Source organism: Lithobates pipiens, unplaced genomic scaffold, assembly GCF_037356315.1.
Source record: "Lithobates pipiens isolate NorthernLeopardFrog02 unplaced genomic scaffold, aLitPip1_a1.2 Scaffold_19, whole genome shotgun sequence".
NCBI lineage: Eukaryota > Metazoa > Chordata > Amphibia > Anura > Ranidae > Lithobates > Lithobates pipiens.
The window spans coordinates 591,345,730-591,367,729 of NW_027507764.1; the positions used below are offsets into that span (position 1 = coordinate 591,345,730).

Genomic DNA, 22,000 nt, shown 5'->3' on the forward strand with positions numbered 1-22,000 from the left:
ACATATCTGCATTCTGCAACCTGTAAATTGCACATATCTGCATTCTGTAAATCGCACATAACTGCATTCTGCAAACTGTAAATTGCACATAACTGCATACAGCAGCCTGTAAATCGTATATATCTGCATTCTGTAAATCACATTCTGTAAATCGCACATATCTGCATTCTGTAAATCGCATTCTGTAAATAGCACATATCTACAACCTGTAAATCACACATATCTACAACCTGTAAATCGCATTCTGCAAACTGTAAATTTCACATAACTGCATACAGCAGCCTGTAAATTGCACATAACTGCATTCTGTAAATCGCACATATCTGCATTCTGAAAATCGCATTTTCTGAATCCCACATATATGCATTCTGTAATTAGCACATATCTGCATTCTGTAAATCGCATTCTGTAAATTGCACATATCTGCATTCTGTAAATCACACATATCTGCAACCTGTAAATCGCACATATCTGCATTCTGTAAATCGCATTCTGCAAACTGTAAATTGCACATAACTGCGTACAGCAGCCTGTAAATTGCACATATCTGCATTCTGTAAATCGCACATATCTGCATTCTGAAAATCGCACATATCTGCATTCTGCAACCTGTAAATCGCACATATCTGCATTCTGTAAATCGCATTCTCTGAATCGCACATATCTGCATTCTGTAAATTGCATTCTCTAAATCGCACATATCTGCATTCTGTAAATCACACATATCTGCAACCTGTAAATCGCACATATCTATAACCTGTAAATCGCACATATCTGCATTCTGCAACCTGTAAATTGCACATATTTGCATTCTGCATATCGCACATAACTGAATTCTGTAAATCGCACATAACTGCATTCTGTAAATCACACATATCTGCATTCTGTAAATCGCACATATCTGCATTCTGTAAATCGCACATATCTGCATTCTGAAAAAAGCACATATCTGCATTCTGAAAAAAGCACATATCTGCAACATGTAAATCGCACATATCTGCAACATGTAAATCGCACATATCTGCACTCTGTAAATCGCACATATCTGCATTCTGTTAATCGCATTCTGTAAATCGCACATATCTGCATTCTGAAAACCGCACGTATCTCCAACCTGTAAATTGCACATATCTACAACCTGTAAATTGCACTAAAAAAAAGTGTTATTATCGGTGGTCGGCAGCATACCCCAACAATCGGTCGGTATGCTGCCGACCACCGATAATAACACATTTTTTTAAAAGTCTTGATTAGCAGGGGGGTGGTGGAGGGGGGTTGGGGTATGCTGCCGAGTGCCGACCACCAATAGTAACTCTGTGGATGTGGAGGGGTTACCGGCGGCGGCGCTGAATAAATAATGAAGAAGTGGTAAGTAGCCATGCGGCAGCCCCTTACCTGATCCTTTCACAGAGAACAGAGCAGGACTATGCCAACGTCACTTCCTTGAGTGACGTCGGAAGCACCGCCCACCACTCACTCAAAGTGCAGGTCTATGCACTCGCTCTGCCAGTCCATCGCGCTGGAAGCTGTGGCGCCACAGAGCGCTTTTTTTTGGGCCAAAACAATCACCTCGTCTGCAATCTTGTGATTGCATAGACGTGGCGCTACCTAAATTGCACTGCGCCCGGCGCCAGGATACAATGCACATAGGGAGGGAAATTTAAAAATATATTTTTTTTTTACTTTTTTTTTTTTTTTTTGACTACCCCATATGGACGGGTCTCCACTGTATGATAGTGATGTTCTCCTCTGTGATGATAGAGATACATGCAGATATCCTTTATGGTGCAAACTACGTTAGTGATTCCACCACCAGCCAACCAAACTGCTCACCAACTATAGACCCCTGAATTAACAGATAGGTCAAATGCGTATTTCACCACTGACGCTCCAGTCGCAGCTCTACAAAGGTCCCGGGTGACTACATGCATCTGTCTTATCAATCACTACGTTTAAATTTGGTGTGAAGAATTCTCTTCACTGTGCATGGACAGAAAGCCAATGCGTAGATAGGTATGAGAGAAACTTAGTGCTCCCATAGGATTCAGCCGGACAACTTTCCACCACTTTTAGATTGTGCCACCATTTTGGACCGTCATCATACAGTATCTCACAAAAAACACAAGAGTGACTATTGATGGCAGCGTCAAATAATAAGAAGTCGTAGTTCTTCCATCTGGTTTACCGAGATCCCGGTGTATGACCTCTATCAGTGGTGAAATACGCATTTGACCTATGTGTTAATTCAGGGGTCTATATTTTGAGGTGAGCGGTTTGGTTGGCTGGTGGTGGGATCACTGATGTCGTTTGCAGTTTTACCTTCTGAGAGACTTTTAAGTGTCAGTGGGGTTTTTTTTTTCAGCGCTGCACTACTATGTATTTAATTATCTCAGGTTTGACCCAGAATTGAGCATCTGCACAGAATGATGCAAGCACAAGTTTCACATTAAATAGGTAAGTTTTACTATATATATATATAATTTCTAAAAACAATTGTTATATCAGCAGCTCGCTGATCATACCAGTGTTTGGTGAGCTACAGAACTGAACATTATTTCAGGGGTTCCCTGAGATATCAAACTTTTTGCCAAGAATTCCTTGATAAAAAAGGTTGATAACCCTGTTTTATTAGTTTTCCAGCTTTAAGTGTCCCCTTCTTTAGACACTCGGCCTCCTCAGCCCTGTCCCACCCTCTTGTTCACCCTAACACATAGGATGCATTAAGGTGAAAAAAAAACCACATATGTCTACAACCCCTTTAAGCTGAAGCATCCAGCTGTCTCTAGTACCTTCCCGCATACCTAGGGTTGCCACCCATCCAGGATTCACCCGGACAGTCCAGGTTTTGAATCGCGTGTCCGGGTTTCAGACCATCTGAAACCCGGACACAATATTCAGAATGGACTGTGGCTCCCCAAGTAACCAAGTACCAGAACCGCAGAGTGCATAGGTGTGCACATGGGCCCCACCCCCATACACAGACAGGAGAGGAGAGAGGGCTTAATCTCCTCCTCCCCCTCCCACCCCTATCCCTCTGTCTGCCCACACTTCAATCCCTGGCATTCTGTTCCTTTAGGAAAGGGATGTTTGCGCTGGAAGTTTGAAGCTCTGCAACTGGCAGATACATCGTAGATAAAAGGTGTCGATGCCTAGGGCCGCGTACACACGAGAGGATTGTCCGTCCAACTTAGTCCGCTGAAACGTGTTTCAGCGGACAGTCCGCTCGTGTGTGGGCTTCAGCGGACTTTTTCAGTGGACAGTCTGGCGGACTAAGTCTTTCGGAATTTCCGTAATATTGTCCGTCCAAACTTGGTTTCAGCGGACAGTCCGCTCGTGAGTAGGCAATTTGGACGGACTAAGTATGGCGCATGCTCAGAAAGGATTTACACGGCGAAGGTTGCATTGCAGTGTATTGGACGTCGTATTTCTAGTCCTGTCGTACGTGCCGTACACGTCATCGCGCAAGCTTTCAGCGGACTGTCTGTTCATCGTGTGTGGTCAAGTCCGTTCATTCAAAAGTAGGACGGACTGTCTGTCGGATTGTCTGACGGACTTAGTTGGGCGGACAATCCTCTCGTGTGTACGCGGCCTAGGCCTCCATCCTTGGATGAGTGAGCTCACCATCCAAAGTCTGTGCCTGAAGTCCTCCCTATCTCTCTCTCTCCTGCCTCCAAGCGAGTGAGTACACTAAGTTAAAGGGGACTCAGATGTAAGGGGGGGTTTTGGGAACCATAATTTAAGGGGGAATGCTGGGAACTCTGATGTAAGTGGGAGGTTTGGTGAGCAGAAACCCCTTTACATCAGAGTTCCCATTTATACCAGAGACCACAGCGTTCCCCACTAATAAAAATATTTAGCTGTGTGCGGCTAAAGTGCCCAGGATTGACTTGAAGAAAAGGTGGCAACCCTACGCATACCGTAGATTGCTCCATCTTGCAGGGAGATCATCCGGGGGGCATCTCCCTTTTCCCCACCCAGCACTCAGTGGGAACAGCCCAGGAGATCAGATCTGTGAGAGCCAATGGGAGACGAGCTGTCACACAGAAGCCGTATATCTGATGTCTGTGTGTACAACTGATGGTGGTGAGCAGAGCGCCTGAGCCAGAGGCGGTGGAAATAAGTTCCACCAACTGCCAGCTGAAAAATGCCCTGCTAACATATATATATATATATATACAGTGCAACCGGAAAATATTCACAGCACTTCACTTTTTCCACATTTTATGTTACAGCTGTAGCGCCGGCTCCTGAAGAGCACGCGCTATATGTTTTTTTTTTCAATTTAATTTCACCACAGTTTGGTTTGGGTTTAATTGTTCTCAATTTTGACCTCAGCACCAGTCTGACTGGACTGCAGGATGTTCTACCTGGCCATAGGGGGCGCTGTCACTTTTGGCAGGCATTGAAACACAGTATAGTTGGGTGCATTAATGTTACACTCTCTCAGAACCAGCCCAGTGGGAGTGTCGCTCTTGCTGTGCTTTCTGGGAGAGGGTACTTAAGGTGTTTCAAGGTTCCAGTCCAGAAGTATGTTTTGACTGCATGGTCCTGGTCCTCCTGACTAGCCCCCAGGACTTCCATGGCCTGGGGGGCGGATCCACCTGACTTTACGTCTCGGGGCTGGCTAGCCCCGAGGGGAGGAAACTGAACGGAAGGATTCGGAGGTGGTCCGGTGCCGTCTCGGTTAGTGGAGAGGCCCAGCAACTGTGAAGGTATCCAGGGGAGGACTCTTCGGGAGAAGGCCGCGCAAAGGTTGACTTCTCAACAAGAGCCTGGACAAGTTGAAGGACCTAAGCAAATCCAATCTCATGTGGTATCACCGGACTGGCTGCAAGATACTGGAACCACACGAGTGTCCTGTGTCTCCTACCGCTCCTCCATTCTCTGTAATAGAAGAGGTATTATACCCCCTCTCTGATGTCCTGTGTCTTCTACCTCCCCTCCATTCCCTGTAATAGAAGAGGTATTATACCTTCCTCTACATTGTCTTATGTCTCCTACCTCCTCTCTATTCCCTGTAATAGAAGAGGTATTATACCCTCCTCTCCCGTGTCCCGTGTCTCCTACCTCCCCTCCATTCCCTGTAATAGAAGAGGTATTATACCCTCCTTTCCCGTGTCCCGTGTCTCCTACCTCCCCTCCATTCCCTGTAATAGAAGCGGTATTATACCCCCCTCTCCCGTGTCCCTTGTCTCCTACCTCCCCTCTATTTCCTGTAATAGAAGAGGTATTATACCCCCCTCTCCCGTGTCCCTTGTCTCCTACCTCCCCTCCATTCCCTGTAATAGAATCAGTATTATACCCCCCTCTCCCGTGTCCCTTGTCTCCTACCTCCCCTCCATTCCCTGTAATAGAAGCGGTATTATACCCCCCTCTCCCGTGTCCCTTGTCTCCTACCTCCCCTCTATTTCCTGTAATAGAAGAGGTATTATACCCCCCTCTCCCGTGTCCCTTGTCTCCTACCTCCCCTCTATTTCCTGTAATAGAAGAGGTATTATACCCCCCTCTCCCGTGTCCCTTGTCTCCTACCTCCCCTCCATTCCCTGTAATAGAAGAGGTATTATACCCCCCTCTCCCGTGTCCCTTGTCTCCTACCTCCCCTCCATTCCCTGTAATAGAAGAGGTATTATACCCCCCTCTCCCGTGTCCCTTGTCTCCTACCTCCCCTCTATTCTCTGTAATAGAAGAGGTATTATACTCTCCTCTGCGGTGTCCCTTGTTTTATAGCAAAGTCTGTGACAGAGATTTGATCCTGACTCAAACACCCCATTGGCTGCTAGGCCTGGTGAGAGAAGGACAATCCAACTAGGGTGAGGATCCAGTTGGCTATTCTCTGGATTTACTGAAGTGAGAGACTTTTTCCATACTGAAATTAACACTAATGCCGCGAACACACGACCAGATATTTTGACAGCAAAAGTCAGACGGAACGAGTCCATCGGACAATTCGATCGTGTGTGGGCTCTATCGGACCTTTGCTTGCCAAAAATCCGGCGGACTTTAGAAATAGAACATATTTTAAATTTTTCCACTGGAACTCCGCCGGACTGAGAAATCCGTTTGTGTGTATGCTAGTCCGACAGACAAAAACCAACACTAGGGCAATTATTGGCTACTGGCTATGAACTTCCTTATTCTAGTCCAGTCGTACGTCATCACGGTCAAATCCATCGGACTGTGGTGTGATTGGGTGTGGCCAAATCCGTTTATTCGGAAAGTCTGCCGGAACTCCGCCGAAAGTCCATCGGAAAGACCATCGCACCTAGTCCCTCGAAAAGTCCGGTCATGTGCACGTGGCATAAGAGTACCTTTCCACCTAAACCCTCTAATCCTATGCTGAGAGACTGTGTTTTAACTACTCTTTGCAAATACAAATACAAATCCATGATCCAAATCATTCAGAATGAAAGACAGATTGCAAAAGACAGTAGGACAAACCCCAAAAAAATTCTTCAAATATATTAATAGTAAAAAGGTTAAGTCTGAGCATGTAGGCCCTTTACAAAATAATCTGGAGTGGGTGACTGGGGACAAAGAGAAGGCTAATTTATTAAATACTTTCTTCAGCTCTGTGTATACAAAGGAGCATGGGGGAGCTCATGTCCATAATGGGGGTGGTAGTGACACAGCCCCAAATCCACAATGGCTCAAAAGTGATATGGTCCAGAAATATTTGGACAGAATAAAGGTGGATAAAGCACCTGGACCTGATGGCATCCACCCACGGATCCTAAAAGAATTGAGCTCTGTAATTTCAAAGCCATTGTATCTAATTTTTAGGGACTCATTAATGACAGGAATAGTACCACTGGATTGGCGCAGGGCCAATGTGGTGCCTATATTTAAAAAGGGAACAAAGTCTTTACCAAGTAATTATAGACCCGTTAGTTTAACTTCTATAGTTGGGAAGATACTGGAGGGATTAATAAAAGACCACATAGACGAGTTCTTGCAGGAAAAAAATATTTTGAGCAACAGACAGCATGGATTCATGAAAGACAGGAGTTGTCAGACAAACCTGATTTCTTTTTATGAGGTGGTAAGTAAAACCTTGGACATAGGGGTGGCGGTGGACGTGATATATTTGGATTTTGCAAAAGCGTTGGATACAGTTCCGCACACCCGGCTCATGTGTAAGGTAAAGTCTACAGGTTTGGAAACATCAGTTTGTAAATGGATAGAAAACTGGCTAAAAGACAGAATTCAGAGAGTCGTGATTAATGATTCTTACTCTGAATGGTCTAAGGTTATGAGTGGTGTACCCCAAGGTTCAGTGCTGGGACCCTTGCTTTTTAATATCTTTATAAATGATATTTGGTCTGGGATCAAAAGTAACATTTCCATCTTTGCAGATGACACCGAGCTATGCAGTGCAATAAAGTCCTTACAGGATGTCTCCAATTTACAAGCCGACCTCAATTCTCTGTCTAATTGGGCGACTATGTGGCAGATGAGGTTTAATGTTGAGAAATGTAAAGTTATGCACTGGGGGCTAAGAATATGCATCATACACACTAGGGGGAGTACAACTGGGGGAATCCATAGTGGAGAAGGATCTGGGGGATCCATAGTGGAGAAGGATCTGGGGGGATCCATAGTGGAGAAGGATCTGGGGAGAATCCATAGTGGAGAAGGATCTGGGGGGATCCATAGTGGAGAAGGATCTGGGGGGATCCATAGTGGAGAAGGATCTGGGGGTTTTGGTAGATCATAAGCTCAATAATAACATGCAATGCCAAGCTGCTGTTTGCAAAGCGAGTAAAGTCCTTTCTTGTATAAGAGAGATATGGACTCCAGAGAGAGAGATATCATCTGTTCAAATCATTAGTAAGACCTCATCTGGAATATGCAGTTCAGTTTTGGGCACCAGTTCTCAAAAAGGATATCGGGGAACTGGAGAAGGTGCAGAGAAGGGCAACCAAACTGATAAGAGGCATGGAGGAGCTCAGCTATGAGGAAAGATTAGAGGAATTGAATTTATTCTCTCTTGATAAGAGGAGATTAAGGGGGGATTTGATAAACATGTACAAATATATAAGGGGTCCATATAGGGAACTTGGTGTTGAGTTATTCACTTTACAGTTAACAATGAGGACAAGGGGGCGCTCTTTACATCTAGAGGAGAAGAGATTTCATCTCCAAATACGGAAAGGTTTCTTCACAGTAAGAGCTGTGAAAATGTGGAATAGACTCCCTGCAGAGGTGGTTATGGCCAGCTCAGTGGATTGCTTTAAGAAAGGCCTGGATTATTTCCTAAGTGTACAGAATATAACTGGGTACTAAAATTTATAGGTAAAGTTGATCCGGGGAAAATCCGATTGCCTCTCGGGGGATCAGGAAGGAATTTTTTCCCCTGCTTTAGCAAATTGGATCATGGCTCTGCTGGGGTTTTTTGCCTTCCTCTGGATCAACTGTGGGTATAGAATTTGGGTACATGGGCTGGTATATTTATTATATATATATATATATTTTTTTTTTTTTGGTTGAACTGGATGGACTTGTGTCTTTTTTCAACCTGACTAACTATGTAACTATGTAACTATGTAACAAATCTTGGTCTGACCACCAAGGAACACAAAAAATGTCTGAGCTGAAGAGTGGATTTTATCAAATTACAAATTACAAAGACCGGATTCTTCTCTTCATGAGATAAGAAGGTTTTATTTTCACAGATATGGAGAAGAGTACAGACAATATGGAGGCTCGGAGTTCTTTCAGCCATTGCACAGAAGTTTTATGGTTGGTACATTTCCATTGGCTGCTGATTTGGGTGGTTACAAAATATGAAAATCTAATATTCTATCATTGGATATCTAGTAGGAAAATGACAAATGCTAAACAGAAATACAACAATTTCCACAAGTTATCACCCATTTTACAGCTTAAGACAGAATTATAGATTTTATATGATGTTTATACCGCAGTTCAAGATGTTTTTCATTATATCACATCAATGAAAACATTATTTATAACATAACTGAGCTGTGAATGTTGGATATGACCATGTACTGTACAATATCTCTAGGTGTCTATACCACAATACTCTTCTCTCTTATTCTCTATAATAGGCGGGAAGCTGGGTTATCTCTAAGCAGGATATGTAAGTAGCTCAGCGTAGAAATATAAAAACAAATTGTAAATATATCATTTGTCTTTCTGATACAAAGAAGCAAAAATTCCTTTCTAAAATGTCTAACATAAAACTAAATAGTTGCTTTTATATAATATATTGTATTGCCTCTCAAGTTTTACATGTGCTTGAGGGTAGAAGCTTTGCAAGTTACAATTTCTAGCTCAATATGCTGCTCTAATGCTGGTGGTCAGTGTGCCCACTTACCCTGGTGGTCAGTGTGCCCCCATACCCTGGTGGTCAGTGTGCCCCCATACCCTGGTGGTCAATGTGCCCCCATACCCTGGTGGTCAGTGTGCCTCTTACCCTGGTGGTCAGTGTGCCTCTTACCCTGGTGGTCAGTGTGCCCCATACCCTGGTGGTCAGTGTTCCCCCATACCCTGGTGGTCAGTGTGCCCCCATACCCTGGTGGTCAGTGTTCCCCCATACCCTGGTGGTCAGTGTTCCCCCATACCCTGGTGGTCAGTGTTCCCCCATACCCCGGTGGTCAGTGTTGCCCCATACCCCGGTGGTCAGTGTTCCCCCATACCCCGGTGGTCAGTGTTCCCCCATACCCCGGTGGTCAGTGTTCCCCCATACCCCAGTGGTCAGTGTTCCCCCATACCTTGGTGGTCAGTGTGTTACCCCATACCCTGGTGGTCAGTGTTACCCCATACCCTGGTGGTCAGTGTGTCCCCATACCCTGGTGGTCAGTGTGCCCCCATACCTTGGTGTTCAGTGTTCCCCCATACCCCGGTGGTCAGTGTTCCCCCATACCCTGGTGGTCAGTGTTCCCCCATAGCTTGGTGGTCAGTGTTCTCCCATACCCTGGTGGTCAGTGTGCCCCCTTACCCTGATGGTCAGTGTGCCCCCTTACCCTGGTGGTCAGTGTACCTCATACCATGCTGGTCAGTGTCCCCCATACCCTGGTGGTCAGTGTAACTCATACCCTGGTGGTCAGTGTACCCCACACCCTGCTGGTCAGTGTGCTCCCTTACCCTGGTGGTCTGTATGCTTTCCTTACCCTGTTGGTCAGTGCGCCCCCTTACACTTGTGACACAGAGGTTGCAATGCCCAGTGTTACTCCCCACCTCCAGACCTGCAGCTTGTCTCTCCTGCCCCCCACACTGATTGTTTTCCCACACTTTTCTGTGGTGTGACAGTAGCTGGCGGGGATCACTTTCCCCCTGCTGTCGGTGCCTGTGTTCCTGCACTCTTTATCTACAGACTCTGTGCCCATCTATTGGGGTGAGCCCTGTACAGTAGCAGCACTCTGCAGACACTGTGCCCGCTGTTACTGTCACCCTGCGGCCCTGCAGGGGGAAAGTGATCCCCATCAGATCTTTACACTGTGAAGTCAGTCAGGCCGTCACCCAGCAGATGGAAGGCCGTGACCTGGCCGATGGAAAACCTCAACTGTGCTGCTAAAATCACCAGAAGAAGCAACTGATTGCTAAACAAATGAAATGTGGAATAAGTTCTACAGATAACATGCAGAAGAATATTGCTGTGGTTGGTGGTATGTGATTGGAGCAATTTATGATCATGTGACATTGATCGCCTCTGCATGGAACTTGTGTATCTTACTCCATAGGGAGCCATGTGTTCCATCCATCGCTATTCCTAATCAATCATTACTGATCAGTAAACATCTCCTCGTAGCTCTAAACTTTAACTGAATTCAAACATAGAGCAAAGCTTACATTGTATATTTCCAGGACAGTTTAAATAACTTATCTATGAATACCCCATTATTATGTTTATTATACAACATTTATAAAGTGCCAACAGCGCTTTACAACGTGAAGGCAGACAGTACACTTACAATTCAATACAGGAGGGATCAGAGGGCTCAGCTCATTAGCTCATTGGCGGCCATGTTGTGGATGGCTTTACAAGTTATTGTTCCTATTTTGAATTTCACTTGCTGGCTGAGCAGAAGAGGTGGTGGAGAGGGGTGGAGTACAGTGAATGGAGGCCAGTGGAGGGATTGGTAGAGAGGGGTGGAGTACACTGAATGGAGACCAGTGGAGGGATTAGCAGAGAGGGGTGGAGGACACTGAATGGAGGTCAGTGGAGGGATTAGCAGAGAGGGGTGGAGGACAATGAATGGAGGCCAGTGGAGGGATTGGCAGAGAGGGGTGGAGGACAATGAATGGAGGCCAGTGGAGGGATTGGCAGAGAGGGGTGGAGGACAATGAATGGAGGCCAGTGGAGGGATTGGCAGAGAGGGGTGGAGGACACTGAATGGAGGCCAGTGCAGGGATTGGCAGAGAGGGATGGAGGACACTGAATGGAGGCCAGTGGAGGGATTGGCAGAGAGGGGTGGAGGACACTGAATGGAGGTCAGTGGAGGGATTGGTGGAGAGGGGTGGAGTACAGTGAATGGAGGCCAGTGGAGGGATTGGTAGAGAGGGGTGGAGTACACTGAATGGAGGCCAGTGGAGGGATTAGCAGAGAGGGGAGGACACTGAATGGAGACCAGTGGAGGGATTGGCAGAGAGGGGTGGAGGACACTGAATGGAGGTCAGTGGAGGGATTAGCAGAGAGGGGAGGACACTGAATGGAGACCAGTGGAGGGATTGGCAGAGAGGGGTGGAGGACAATGAATGAAGGCCAGTGGAGGGATTGGCAGAGAGGGGTGGAGGACAATGAATGGAGGCCAGTGGAGGGATTGGCAGAGAGGGGTGGAGGACACTGAATGGAGGCCAGTGGAGGGATTGGCAGAGAGGAGTGGAGGACACTGAATGGAGACCAGTGGAGGGATTGGCAGAGAGGGATGGAGGACACTGAATGGAGGCCAGTGGAGGGATTGGCAGAGAGGGGTGGAGGACACTGAATGGAGGTCAGTGGAGGGATTGGTGGAGAGGGGTGGAGTACAGTGAATGGAGGCCAGTGGAGGGATTGGTAGAGAGGGGTGGAGTACACTGAATGGAGGCCAGTGGAGGGATTAGCAGAGAGGGGAGGACACTGAATGGAGACCAGTGGAGGGATTGGCAGAGAGGGGTGGAGGACACTGAATGGAGGTCAGTGGAGGGATTAGCAGAGAGGGGAGGACACTGAATGGAGACCAGTGGAGGGATTGGCAGAGAGGGGTGGAGGACAATGAATGAAGGCCAGTGGAGGGATTGGCAGAGAGGGGTGGAGGACAATGAATGGAGGCCAGTGGAGGGATTGGCAGAGAGGGATGGAGGACACTGAATGGAGGCCAGTGGAGGGATTGGCAGAGAGGAGTGGAGGACACTGAATGGAGACCAGTGGAGGGATTGGCAGAGAGGGATGGAGGACACTGAATGGAGGCCAGTGGAGGGATTGGCAGAGAGGGGTGGAGGACACTGAATGGAGGTCAGTGGAGGGATTGGCGGAGAGGGGTGGAGGACACTGAATGGAGGCCAGTGGAGGGATTGGCAGAGAGGGGTGGAGGACACTGAATGGAGGCCAGTGGAGGGATTGGCAGAGAGGAGTGGAGGACACTGAATGGAGACCAGTGGAGGGATTGGCAGAGAGGAGTGGAGGACAATGAATGGAGGCCAGTGGAGGGATTGGCAGAGAGGGGTGGAGACACTGAATGGAGGCCAGTGGCGGGATTGGCAGAGAGGGGTGGAGGACAATGAATGGAAGTCAGTGGGGGAATTGGCAGAGAGGGGTGGAGGACACTGAATGGAGGTCAGTGGAGGGATTGGCAGAGAGGAATGGAGTATGCTGAGCAGTTGGTAAGGTGGATGAGTCTGGCAGCAGCATTCATAATGGACCGAATGCTTGGATTATCCAAATGATGATAAGTTCTCTTATAGACACAACAATGCTTTACTTTAAAACGCAGATAAAACCATTTTTTTGGTGACTGAAGAACACGTGGCCACCCACTAAAATTAGAAGAAGAGAGGTTTAATCCTAAACTACATAGAGGGTTCTTTACTGTAAGAGCGGTAAGGATGTGGAATTCCCTTCCACAGGCGGTGGTCTCATTGGGGGGCATCGATGGTATCCAGGGGCGGACTGACCCATCAGTCATTCGGTCACCGTCTGAGGGCCCGGAGCCATTGGGGGCCCGTGGCTGGCCCAACGAGAGGCCCCTTGAAGCGGCTGTAATAATAGCGCTAACAGCGCTCTGCTCCCCGCTGGCCCCTCCTTCCCTCCTGTCTGTCCCAGGTGCTTGCACTGTACACTACATCACCTAGGACGGACGAGAAGGGAGGAGGGGCTGGCGGAGCAGCGTGCTGTTAGCGGCATTATTACAGGCATGACCGGGGGGGGTGAAACTTTTTTTAACTGGAGGGCTGCCATCGGAGGGAGAGGGTGACTGCAGTACAGATGTATGGGGCCCAGGCCAGACTTCAGTGTGCTCTCCCCACACTACCCCCTGTATGCTCTCCCCCCACAGTGTTCCCCTGTATGTCCCCCTCCCCAGTGTCCCAATGTGTGTCCCCCCCAGTGTTCCCCTGTGTGTCCCCCCTTTTCCCCCTGTGTGTCCCCACTTTTCCCCCTGTGTACCCCCCATGTCCCCCTGTGTACCCCTGTGTGTTCCCCTGTGCCCCCCTGTGTCCCCCCCAGTGTTCCCCTGTGTGTTCCCCCCGCAGTGTTCCCCTGTGTGTCCCCCCGTGTTCCCCTGTGTGTCCCCCCTTTTCCCCCTGTGTCCCCCATTTCCCCCTGTGTGTCCCCACTTTTCCTCCTGTGTACCCCCGTGTCCCCCTGTGTACCCCTGTGTGTTCCCCCGTGCCCCCCTGTGTGTCCCCCCCAGTGTTCCCTTGTGTGTCCCCCCCCGCAGTGTTCCCCTGTGTGTCCCCCCCACCCAGTGTCCCCCTGTGTGTGCTCCCCCCACCCACTGTTCCCCTGTGTGCTCCCCCCCACAGGGTCCCCCTGTGTCCCCCCCCCCAGTGTTCCCCTGTGTGCTCTCCCCCCAGTGCCCCCTCCAGTGTTCCCTGTGTGCTCTCCCCCCCCAGTGTCCCACTATGTGCTCCCCCAAGTGTCCCCCTGTGTTCTCCCCCCCTCCCCAGTGTCCCCCTGTGCCCTCTCCCTCTCCCAGGGTCCCCTTGTGTGCTCCCAACCCCCCCACAGTGTCCCCCTGTGTGCTTCCCCCTTCCAGGGTCTCCCTGTGTGCTCCCCCCAGTGTCCACCTGTGTGCTTCCCCCCTCCCCAGTGTCCCCCTCCGCCCTCTCCCCCTCCCAGGGTCTCCCGTGTGCTCCCCATCCCCCCACAGTGTCCCCCTGTGTGCTCTGCACCCCCCAGGTGTCCCCCTGTGTGCTCCCCACTCCCTCAGTGTCCCCCTGTGTGCTCCCCACTCCCTCAGTGCCCCCCTGTGTGCTTCCCTCCCAGGGTCTCCCTGTGTGCTCCCCCCAGTGTCCCCCTGTGTGCTCCCCACCCCCCCACAGTGTCCCCCTGTGTGCTCCCCACTCCCCACAGTGTCCCCCTGTGTGCTCCCCACCCCCCCACAGTGTCCCCCTGTGTGCTCCCCACTCCCCACAGTGTCCCCCTGTGTGCTTACCACTCCCCACAGTGTCCCCCTGTGTGCTCCCCACAGTGTCCCCCTGTGTGCTCCCTACTCCCCACAGTGTCCCCCTGTGTGCACCCCACCTCCCCCACAGTGTCTTTCTGTGTGCTCTCCTCCTCCCAGGGTCTCCCTGTGTGCTACCCCCAGTGTTCCCCTGTGTGCTTCTCCCCCATGTGTCCTCGCCCCCTCCCCAGGCTCTCCCTGTACGCTCTCCCCCCCACAGTGTCCTTCTGTGTGCTCTCTCCCCAGTGACCCCCTGTGTGTTCTCCAACCCCACAGTGCCCCCCGTGCCCTTTCCCTTTCCCAGGGTCTCCCTGTGTGCTCCCCCAGTGTCCCTCTGTTTGCTTCCCCCCTCCCAAGTGTCCCACTATGTGCTCTCCCCCCGTGTGCTCTCAAACCCAGCAGTGTCCCCCATGTGCTTTCCCCCTTCGCCAGTGTCCCCTGTGCCCCCTCCCAGGTTCTCCCTGTGTGCTCCCCACAGTGTCCCCCTGTGTGCTGTGCTCCCCCCATTGTCCCCCTGTCCAGGTGTGGCTTGGGACACAGGGGACCCCATGATCTTCTATTGCCCGGGGGCCCCATCAGTTGTCAGTCTGCCCCTGATGGTATCAATAAAATATTAGATAAGCACCTGGACGACCGCAACATACAGACATATACAATGTAATACTGACATATAATCACACACATAGGTTGGACTTGATGGACTTGTGTCTTTTTTCAACCTCACCTACTATATAACTATGTAATATCAGACATAATTTCATTGGCTCCCACATGACAATAGCAGAAAACATGCTGAAATTCCAAATGGGTCTGTCTATGTATTCTCTAATTATCACATGTTCTATGGTATGGATGGGTAAAAAAAGGAAAACAATGAGTAGCGTGAGGCACACACGGGTATTGTTCTCTATCATATATAAAAACGGGTGAGATGGGAGGCATCGGGGAACTGCTTAATAAAAAACTAAAAAAACAATAATTGGGACCAACAAGATTTACAATGGCACCTTGTTTTTTTCAGTTTTGCCATTTGCCGGACTGAATTTTACCAACACGTTCAAAATTTTTTATGTTTTCTTCCATTATTTTAATTCTCCCCAGAAATCCAGTCTCTGCTTCCTGCTTCTCTTTTTCGATGAGCAGCTTTATGTAATCTGTCGCAGACATCGGGTTTGGTTGTAAGGCGATCTCCTGTAGACGTTTGCTGAGATCCCGAATCTCTCCAGTAATTTCCAGTACCTCATCCTCTGCCTTCCTAATGTCTTCCATTAAGGCTAAGCGAACATTTTCTAGATCCAGCACCATCTTCGCCGCTTTTTCATATTTTTCTTTAATATCAAAATATGTTATCTTTTCGGTCTCTGTCACTTCATACTCGAAATTCTCATTTTTTTTAACCTCCCACCTGTTTTCAGTCAGAGCTCTCTCTATTTGCTCCAATTCATGCTGTTTCCCGGTCACTATCTCAATTTGTTGGCCAAGTCCATCCAAAATTACCTCCAAAGCATTTCTTTTTACTAGAACTTCCTTTGTTAAAGTTAAATCTTTACTGGCTAATCCAGGCAAATATTGTAAAAAAAATTCCTCAATGCTTTTCATTCCCATTTCCCACTGCACTTCCTGAGCCTTGTAGACACGTTTACCAACTTGATCAGGGCTGTTATCAGCATACAGCATGCCGTTATTGACCATAAAATACACAGGTTTTCCATCTTCAGATTTTGCACAGGGAACATCAGCCTCAGTAATTACTGCGAGAACGCTCGGTTCCTGGAGATCAGAGAAGGTGGTGAAGAAGACTATATTATCCTTCATGTCTTTCCCAAAAATTGATATAATTTTATCATAAATGTACGCCTTTGTTGGAGTTAACTGAGCCAAAGATGACTGAACCACAAAACAAATCGCATCAATTTCCGTGAATTCGCATTTAGAAAAAAATTCTCGTATCTTCCGCATGATTTGCCCATCATGATGTTTCCCTCTCGTGTCTCCAAACCCCGGAGTGTCAATGATGGTTATGGGGTACGGGATTCGGAATCCATCTTCATGGTGGATCTGGTACGTAGTGACACTCGATGTTTGGCTGTGGGCTTCACTCTTCTTACTACTCTCTTCAATTATCTGAATCCGTTGATCATCCTTCCACTCCACACCAAAGATGTAGTTGATCATAGCATTAATCAAGGTTGTTTTACCAGATCCGGTTTCACCGACCATCATGATCACTTTGTTTTTCTTATTGAGCTGCACTGTTTTAAATTCCCCTTTACTCTGCTGCTTTACATCCTCCATTTTCCTCTTGTAAATGGTCAGAGATCCAACCTTCTCTGTTCTGCTCATGTATTTTTTCAGTTTCTCCAGTAGAGACCTTTTACAATCTTCTACCATAGAAAGGCCGGGTTCAGTACCTACAAAATGCACACAGTTATTAATATCTTTATATGATCACTACAACAAGTCACTAAACACTGAATATCATACAAGGGCACAAGCAGACAAGTTATGGTGAGGTGGGCAAAGCCCTATCACGTTCTATGCACTGTTTTACCGAATAAGCAAAAAACAGCTCCTGTCACAAATATCTATAGGTCAACGGGACAGCAGAAGCAACAAAGTTGCAACATATTTTTTAATGTTCTTTAAAAAAAAAAAAAACAATGAATACATTACTGTATCCCCACTCCGGGCTGCTGTTAAATGTATCGTTGCAATGGGGTACCCAGGGAACTCTATGAATTAAAGAGGAGCTTTAATTAAAGGTCAGCAGCTATAAATACTGTAGCTTCTGACATTTAATATTAGGGCACTTACATTTCCAAGCTACTTCTCGGCCTTTTGGCTAAGATCAAGTGTAGTATCTGTTCTTCAATACAACAAATGGCCACTGCCCTCACCTAAAACTGGCTTTTGCAGCAAGTAGCACATGGAAGGTCAACACATGCAAAACAAAACCAAAGAAATCCCAGCTCAACTTACCGACCAGCCTGCTAACCAACCAAATTATCCTGTCTAAATAAATACAGCATAGTTGCCAACATTCTCAAAAAATTTATGAGGACACTTTTTTGTCTGTAGGCAGAGTCTTATTATAATTAGGAGGACGGAAACGCAGAGTGTGAAAAATGGGCATGGTTTAAAGGAACATGGGTGTGGTTTGAATGGGGAGTGGCTCAAAGGGGTATGGTTTGAGTCTGAGATAAACAAGGGAGAAAGAAAGGAATAGGGAGGGAAGGAGAGAAGAGGAAGGAAAGAACGGTGGGTGGAGGGACAGCAGGCCCAGATCCTACAACACAATAGAAAATTTCAGAAAGTTTAACAATCAGCAGATAAAGATACTCCAAACACCTGGTGTTGGCGCTTCTATCATCCCGGGACCATGGTTGTTATGGTGTCAGGATGATTGAAGCACATTATTTCTATTATTACATTGTAATATAAAATTAAATCATTCAACTCACCATAATGCAGAATCAATGGGAGCCGTGAGCGTGTCACTTGCCACCATCACCTGCCACCAGATGTCATCAGGTGTCCCCAGCAGAGCCCCTCCTTACATCTGGTGTCCCCAGTGGAGCCCACCTTTACATCAGTGCCCCCCTCTCGTCGGACACACGGGGTGGAGGGTTGGTGGCAGCTCCATTTCCCGTCTTTCCCCGTTTGTTCAGTGGAGAGGGGAGGGGCCTCCGATCCGTGCAGTCAATCGACTTCAGTGTACAAGAGAATTGTCTACATGTACACTGATGCGAGAAGCTGATTGGCAGCATGGATCGGAGTCCCCTACCCTCTCCATTGTATACACAGAGAAAGCCAGAAAGAGATCTCGTGGCGGTGGCAGCTCGCTGCGGTCTTTGCCAAAAACAGTCTTAATTCCCAGGACTAAAGGAAAATCCCGGGATTTTCATCGGGATGGACTCTGATCGGGAAGAGGGTCCAAAAATCGGGGTTGTCCTGGGAAAATTGGCACTGTTGGCAAGTATGATACAGGGGTTTAGTTTGCACACATTTGCAAATACATGCGTAAGCTACAAAGCCCCGTCAAGGCACCCCAAAATTTTCTGTAGTTCTTTGGTTTTGTCTTGCATGCCTTGCCCTTGCTGTGATGGCCAATTATAGGTGGGAGAACTGGCGAATTGTGTGTACTGTTGAAGTACTGGACACCTTTGCTGCCATGGTGCTATGTGTTGGGTGTCCAGTGCACCCCTATACCTTTTAAGGAGGGGTGGGCTGCATCCAGGTTTACCTGCCCCCTGCCTATCCATTATGTGCGTCTACTATGGAGGCTCTCAAAATTTAGTTAGGACTACAAAAAATACTGCAGTACCTTGACAAGGCTCTGTAACTAACGCATGTATTTGTAAATGTGTGCAAACTAACTCCCTATTTTTAACTCATACTGTTAGATGGGATGATTTGGTAGGTTGCAGGCTGGTTGGTAATTTGAGCTGGGGATTTCTTTGGTTTTGCTTAGTATCTGTTCTTTTCCGTTTCCAGTAGGGGTGCTATGCCGTCATTCCTGAGGGGCTGGGATCACTGGAAATATAGTATCCCTGCTTCTATGATGGGGGCTCTGAAGGCTAGTACCGACTGGAACATAAACTGGGGTGCCAACTGGCAGTTGGGGCACGGTAGTAATTCAAGACTTGAGAGGCTCAGTTCCTTCTGGTTTGAGTGGCTCTACCTTGTCTAGCCATGGGCTGGGAAGGAAGAGAGTCTGCCATGTCTGTGCCTCTTGAGGAGTGGTCACCCTAGGGGTGCTCTTAGTAACATTTTGGTGTGGGACCCCACAGTGTGAAAAGGCCCATGGTCACACCACAGCACTAAAAACTTTTTCTGCACTGTGCCTTATAGAGATAGGCCTTCTGACTAAGTCTGGGGCAATTTTTGTTATCAGGCCTCAGGACCTAACCGGTGCACTTTGTATTTATTTATTTTATTTATCCTTCTGTATGTGTGTTTTTTTTTTTTCTCACTGGATGGAGGGACGGTGTGAGTCCATGGTCTTGCTCTGAAGTCTACAGGGAGGATGTGTGGCCCTTAGGTTACTTCTTCCCCTGAACCTGGGGGGGGTCTCTCTTTGGGCTGGCCATGAGGAGAGGGGTCCGCCAGGCCTTCTAGCTAGGTGGACCAAGTCGTACACTTTGTCCCTGTGACAAATCCCTGTCCTCAACAGGTCTATGTCTGCCGTAAATGCTTCCTCTGTCCAGAACCAGCACTATCCAAGACCCCTTAGCTCACCCAGTCACCAGCCATAACTCACTGTAGGGTGAACAACAACATCAAACTCCTTTATTCAAGCACATGTTACAACAGATATATAACTCAGAGACACCCCCCCCCCCTTGGATTCGGGGTGGGGTAAACTGTCCAATCACAATAGGCACACAGGTCAGGTGTATTCAAATTTATCATCAATAAACAGTCTTATCAGCAGTGAGAGCTGTTGGAGGAATTCACCCCACCAATCTCACAGCTAATCTACATACACATCCCATAATATCCAAGGCAGATAGATACAATAGAACTTTGGAATACAATCCCACCCCAAACAATCACAGCAAAGAGTCCACAACAGCACGAGAAAACACACAATATATACATATATACAACATTCCAGTGTGGCTGTGCAGTGTGTCTAAATAGCACAGATCATAGTGAGGTTCTCAGTCACCCTGTGCCCCTAATAGACGCAGGGTGATTTACACATATGAGGGGCACTGTTTGCCCTGTGCTATGCCCTACTGTGTTCCCTGCGGTGTGCCCTATGATGTGTCCTACTGTGTGCCCCATACCCTACTATGTGCCCCACTGTGCGCCAAGTTCCATCCTGTGTGCCCTGTGATGTGCCCTGAGTCCTACTGTATGCCCCATGATGTGCCCTGTGTGAATGATACATCATTCTGTGCCCCATAATGTACCCTGCTGTGAGCACCAAACTGTGCCCTAAAATGTGCCCTCTTGCACCATGCAATATCCCCTGCTGTGACCCATAATCTGCCCTCTCATCCCCATGTAATTTGTCCTGCTGTGTCCCATTATGTGTCCTCTTGCCCCCATGTAAAATTCCCCATAATATGCTCTGCTGTACACCATAATGTGCCCTCCTGCCTCATATAATGTTCTCTGCTGTGCCTCATAATGTGCCCTGATAGCCCCCATAATGTGCCCTGCTGTGCCCCATAATGTGCCCCTCTGCCACCCCCATGTAATGTACTCTATAATGTTCCCTGCTCCACCCCATGTAATGTGTCCTACTGTGCCCCCCCCCAGCCTGTAATGTGCCCTATGTGCCCCATAATGTGCCCTGCTTCTCCCTGTGTAATGTGTCCTCCTGCCCCCCCCCACACACACACATATCGTGCCCTCCTGACCCCATGTGCTCCGACCTGCTGACTCCTATACTCTACCATGCCCCCCCCCCCCCACACACACCCACTGACCTACTGCCCCCTGTGCACTGCTTATCTCAGGTTCGAATAGAAAATATGGAGTCAGTCAGCGCAAAATAATAATAACTTTAAAAATGTAACACAGCAGCTGATCACTAAAGGTAACTATAACAAAAAACCTCAAACAGACATTAAATACATAGTAGTGCAGCACTGAAAAAAAACCACGGACACTTAAAAGTCTCTCAGAAGGTAAAACTGCAAATGACATCAGTGATAGTTGATAGTCAGTGGCGGCTGGTGAAATTTTAGGATGGGGGGGCGCAAGACCCCACCCCTTCAGATTTGGGCCCTCCCACTTCTCACAACCGGGCTCTGCACATCATATACCAGGCTGTACATTATACACCGGGCTGTGCACATCATATACCAGGTTGCACATTATACACCGGGCTCTGCACATCATATACCAGGCTGCACATTATACACCGGGCTCTGCACATCATATACCAGGCTGCACATTATACACCGGGCTCTGCACATCATATACCAGGCTGCACATTATACACCGGCTCTGCACATCATATACCAGGCTGCACATTATACACCGGGCTCTACACATCATATACCAGGCTGCACATTATACACCGGGCTCTGCACATCATATACCAGGCTGCACATTATACACAGGGCTCTGCACATCATATACCAGGCTGTACATTATACACGGGCTCGACACATCATATACCAGGCTGCACATTATACACGGGCTCTACACATCATATACCAGGCTGCACATTATACACTGGGCTCTGCACATCATATACCAGGCTGCACATTATACACTGGGCTCTACACATCATATACCAGGCTGCACATTATACACAGGGCTCTGCACATCATATACCAGGCTGCACATTATACACGGGCTCTACACATCATATACCAGGCTGCACATTATACACAGGGCTCTGCACATCATATACCAGGCTGCACATTATACACGGG

At 48.0% G+C, this 22,000-nt stretch overlaps 1 pseudogene; it reads left to right on the forward strand.

The window, feature by feature from the left end:
* Positions 1 to 17,425: 17,425 nt before the first annotated feature.
* Positions 17,426 to 17,531, forward strand: LOC143999766 (U2 spliceosomal RNA; annotated as a pseudogene).
* Positions 17,532 to 22,000: the final 4,469 nt, after the last annotated feature.